Genomic DNA, 6267 nt, shown 5'->3' on the forward strand with positions numbered 1-6267 from the left:
CTTAGTAACCGATTTAGTGACCAACAAATTTTAGCCTAGTTTTTTGTGATCAACTGGTTTATCACCTTAGTTTTTCGTTAGTCGTTGAATTGGTCACTAATTTTTATTATTAGAGACCGATTTAAAGACCAACTCCTTAGCTATCAATTTAGCGAGTAACAAATTTTCAGCTATTTTTTATGTTAGTCTCTAAATCAGTTGCTAATGATAAAATTAGCGATTGATTTTGTGACTGATATGATTTTTTTATTACCAAAAAATGTTGGTCACTAAATTCACTCGCTAATTCCTAATTTAGCAACTAAATAGAATGATTTTGGTGGCAGTCGCTAAATCGGTTTCTGACTTAGAAATTAGCGACCAACTTTTTTTTTGGTATAAAAAATAATTGGTCACTATTAGCAACTGATTTTGTTGGTCACTAAAATCGGTTGCTATTTTAGTAATTTTTTATAGTGTTTCAATAGTTGGCTAAATTTAAGGACAGATATGGGTAATACTTAATGATAATTGTTTCGGTATAGAGTGAGTTTGAGTAGTGGTCGTCCCACACTTCCAAAACATAAATTTTGATGAGACAGATTATTGAATTTGATAGATTCAGTTTGGTGAATTTAAATTTTTTTAAAATTGCTTAAATGGAATTTGTAATTTAGTTTGATGATTTTAATTATTATATTTGTAACTTACATTATATTTTAGCACTTTATATTTTTTTAGGATATAGATTATATTTTAGGTAGGACCATAGGAGAGATGTCATAAAAAAAGACAAAATGTATCACGTTTAAGATTGGACGAGTATGAGTATGAGTATAAATATGATCATATATGGATTTATAAGGTACTCACGATGAATATAGATTTGAGACAATAAATAAATATTTGCAAATAATAGGAAGAGTAATGGAATAGATAGTTAATATTCGAAACATGTATGGTATTGGAATATGTGTTCACTTCTTCCCATTGCCATTCTTAGATATTAGCAAGACTATTTCATTTCCCTGAATAACAGCTAATTTTGCATATCGGAATATAAATGATCAAACATAGATACTCATATATCTTTATGCCAAAACAAGAATAACAGTAATTCATAATAGCCACCTCCATGAAAGTAATTCAAATGGTGTATGTTCAAACAACCACATTTATTTGAAGCTTCTTCATTCATGATCATATAATTTATTCACGACTTCATATAATGCCTTTTTGGTCATATAGTTATGACCCGCCATCCTATTCTTGCATATGGCACAGCCGTTATTACTTTGACAAGTCAGAATCTTTCTCAAACGGTGGAGGAGCGGCCATTGATGATGTTGCAATTGGTGAGAAGTGTACAAAACAACCCGGTTTGATGTGTCAGGCTTGTCTATGATGAGACTATGGCAGAGATTCACAATCTCCAAATGCTTCAAGTTCTCAAGCACACAACGCAATGCTCTAAAGCTCACTATTATGGATTGAAGGCTCAAGAACTTGAGATTTGGGGTGTGTTCAATCAAGGCTCTAGCATGATCCATTTCGAAGCCAATAGTAAATTTCAGACCGGTGATTCCTTTGCAGTATTTGCCAATTGCAGGAAAAATGTCCTTATGATTGATCATGCGGGTAATTGTGATGGATTCAAGCCCTACCCATAAACTAATTGCATGTTCAATTGCTTCTTTTGATAAGTTGCATATGGCAGGTAGAACTAACATTTTCAGATTTGGAGTCCTGCCAGAAGAAACTCTACCTCAGTAATAATAATAATGAGAAAGTTAATAAATAATGGTTATATTCACGTCAAATCTTGTATGAATTTATTCGATTTGTTTTTAATTTTTTTCAAACATTATAAATAAATAATTTAACACATGTTTAAGGTGTTTAATTTATTTCTAATTCTTATGTCTTTTAATTTTAAATTATTACTAATTTGAGCGTTGAAAACTTTTGTAGATACAACTTATTATCCTAGATTTACCAACCTGAAGAATAAAAAGTTTCGCCATAGCTTTTGTATCTTGATGCTAAGACTTTATATTCTACAACTTGACTTGAAGTTATCTTAATCTAAAATTGTTTCAATTTCGTCTCGCTATTAATTTTGTTAACAATTTATTAACGACAAGACAATATTGAGACAATTTTAAAACAATAGGAACTTAAATAGGACAATCTAAACGTTAGAAAGAACTTTAAAACTTATCCCAAACATTGAGTACAGAACGATACTCTACTCCAAAAAAATATCTTAAAAAATTCGGCTTCAATAATATTACCTATCAAACCACACAAATGAAGTGCTCAAAGCCTAAAACCAGTCACCTATCATAATTTTTTAGACATGCATACACTTTATGTATATAATATAGCATATATAATTATGCAATCCGAGCACAAAGAATAATTGAAAGAAGTGTTACCTTTCAGCAACAAGGAGCAAGTGTTCGTCCTTTAAGTAAGTATAGTAATTGAACACAAAATAGCGAATGTGCCTTACTTCGCTCAGAGTTAAGATTCCCCTCAAGACTTTAGTCAGTCTTTCACTTGAATCTTTCCAAGATCCTAGCATTCGGGGTACGTTAAAAGGTTTATAGCAAAGTACACTAAGGTCAAGCTTATGCCAAAGTTTAGGATCACTACGAGCTTCACGCCAAGTTTTACACACTCTTGATACTGTTGCAAGCTCTACAACATTAAGGGCCATGAAAATATTCACCAACAACTCGTAGTATAAAACATCATTGATGTTTCTAGCATCGCTGATTTTGGATTTCACACACTTTTTTTTCATTGTTCAAAATTTTTCCTACATGAATAATCATTAAAACCTTAATTAATATATGTCAATTGTCAAATGCATGAGATTGTTAAAGAAATTATATGAAAAAAAAGCATTTTAAATTGATTGAACTATATATATAACTGCGTATATGCTAAGAATATCTTCATAAATTAAATGAAATGTTCTTGTAATAACAAAACACTTCATTCTTAATGTCACATAGATTTTTGAATCTTACTAGTCCTAGATTAGCCAATTTTCATGTTGTTTAATGAACTAGGCCATAATCAAAACATAAGATTGAAAATCTAACAAAATTAAAGCTAGATACTCAGTTTTTAAAAATACGAATTAATAAGTCACAGAAACTGAAGATTTTCTTTATGATCATATTTGACCCAAAATCTTATGCACTTCTTTTCTTCTCAAATAAGTGTTATTTTTTAGAATTTTTTTCTCTCCACAAATCAATAGAATTGAATATTCTCAATACTATGATTTCTGCTTCAATCATACCCCAAAATTAATTAATGGATGAAAGAGAATACAACTAAAATAATAAAGAAGAGTAATTATTGTTATTAAAGATAATTTTGACCTACTTTTTAACACATTTCAACAAATTTTTCAAGGCAAATATACTTAGTATTATTTAGAAATAAGAGGTGAATTACTTTTTTTTTTTAAATTACAACTAAGATCTATTATGCAACAATACATATGATGAGAAGATAATGTACCCTCTAATTTTAAAATGGTGCCGAAGCAACTGTCTTTTTTTTAATTCTTGTAAAATTCAAAATAAACATATATTCAAGAATGGATGAAATATTTGACTTGAAAAAAGTTTTGAACAATATGATTTAACCGTATTTAGGTATAATCAATTTCTTTACGAAACGAAAACAACAAATTTGTTAAAAGATAAAGATAAAATTGTAGAGTTCAAGTCTCCAAAATTAGGATACAATCATGGACGAGACTAAAATGAAATATGACAAGAAAAAAAAATAAGCATACCTCTTATGTCACTCTCTTTGATTTGTGGTGAACAAAAAATGGAAGAAGACTGGAATTTAGACAAAAGACCAAAGAAGACTGAATGACTAAAGAAGACTCAAATTTAGATGTGTGTATGTGCGCGTGTTGACTAATATTTAATGTGTATATACTATTTTTGTGTTTAAATACAATGCTTTCAAAGAAAAACAAAAACAGCATTTATTGTCATTAAAGAATGTAACATTATCTTTTTCCGGTCATAATTGATGAGTGAAAACAAATGTAGTAAAGGAAAATATTTGATAATAAAAAAAATTAGTCAAAAATATTAAAATTTATCTTATTTAATATTTAATAATTATTTATTAATTATTGTAACAAATTCTAACTTCTTTTTATCTCTATAGTATTACTAAATAGTAAAATAACTAGTATTTAAGTAACATGTGTCATAAACACATAGATTATTTATTTATTTATTTTATGTAAAAAATACAAAGTTTATATTTTTAATATTTATTTTATATTTATTAAAATAAAAAATTTAATAATTTTTATTAATAATGTTATAATGAGAATTTTCAATTTAAAATATTTCTTTTTATAATAGAGATGGCAATTTAAGTCGACCCAACTTAATCCGATCTTGTGAATGGGTGCAAAATTTTTAATAGTTGGCTAAATTTAGAGACATGTATGAATAATACCTTATGATAAACATGTATTCAAGGATGGATGAAACATCCGACTTAAAAAAAAGTTTCGAACAATATGATTTAACCGTATTTATGTATAATCAATTTTTTCACGAAACGAAAAAAATAAATTTGTTAGAAGATAAAAATAAAATTGTAGAGCTCGAGTCTCCAAGATTAAAATACAATCATGGACAAACTAAAATGAAATATGACAAGAAAAAGAAATAAACATACCTTCTATGTCAAGACCTTATAAAATTGTATAAAATTGAATATACTGTTCAACTAAAAATTATACAAAAAAAATAATTGGTCAATAGAAAAATTTACAATTACAACCTTTAGTCATTCATAACTATCATTTTGAATTTTTTAATACATTTGCCCATTAATAAATTACACGAATATAATTTATAAATTTGCTATATTAGGTGTACATAAAAAATTAACCACTAAATTAATCACTCGTATAAAATATATATTAAAATAAAAAATACACATTTAAAATAACTAAAATAATATATGTGTGTTGACTAATTTAGTTACTAATATACTAATTTAGTGAATAATATTTGATATGTATATACTACTTTTGTTTTTAAATATTAGCATTCAAGTCACAAAAAAAAAAAATATAGTGCATTCAAAGAAAAACAAAAATAGCATTTATTAGGAATTAAAAAAGTTTTTTGTTATTAAATAATGTAGTATTATCTTTTTCCAGTCATAACTAATGAGAGAAAACAAAAGTAGTAAACGAAAATATTTGATAACAAAAAAATTAATAAAAAATAGCTAAAATTTATCTTATTTTATATTTATTAATTATTTATTAATTATTCTAGTATTTTTTTTTATCTCTATAGTATTACTAAATAGTAAAATAATTAGTATTTAAGTAACATGTGTTCCTAAACACATAGATTATTTATTTATTTATTTTATGTAAAAATACAAAATTTAACAATTTTTACTAATAATGTTATAATGAGCATCTCCAATGGAGTCTCTAAGTTTAGGATACAATCATGGACAAATTAAAATAAAATATAACAAGAAAAAGAAATAAGCGTATTTCCTATTTCACTTTTTTTGATTTGTGGTGAACAAAAGATTGAAGAAAATTGAAATTTAGATTCTATGTAATTTATAGAGAACTAAGCCATCAAGTCCTTATAAAATTCTATAAAATTAAATATAATGTTCAACTAGAAATTGTACGAAAACAAAAAAATAATTGGTCAACAAAAAATTTATAATTACAATCTTTAGTCATTCATAACTATCGTTTTGAATTTTTTTAATACATTTACCAATTAATAAATTACATGAATATAATTTATACATTAATACATACATTAATTTTTAAATTTACTATATTAGGTGTACATACAAAATTAACCACTAAATTAATCACTCGTATAAAATATATATTAAAATATAACATATATATTTAAAATAACTAAAATAATATATATGTGCGTGTATGTGTGTAATGATTAATTTAGTGATTAATATGTAATATGTATGTACTATTTTTGTTTTTAAATATAATGCATTCAAAGAAAAACAAAAACAGAATCTATTAGGGATCAAAAAATTTTTTTGTCATTAAATAATGCAGCATTATTTTTTTTTCGATCATAACTGATGAGAGAAAACAAAAGTAGTAAATGAAAATATTTAATAACAAAAAAATTAGTCAAAAATAATTAGAATTTATCTTATTTAATATTTATTAATTATTGTAATAAGTTTTAGTTTTTTTTATCTCTATAGTATTACCAA

Source organism: Arachis stenosperma, chromosome 4, assembly GCF_014773155.1.
Source record: "Arachis stenosperma cultivar V10309 chromosome 4, arast.V10309.gnm1.PFL2, whole genome shotgun sequence".
NCBI classification, from domain to species: domain Eukaryota; kingdom Viridiplantae; phylum Streptophyta; class Magnoliopsida; order Fabales; family Fabaceae; genus Arachis; species Arachis stenosperma.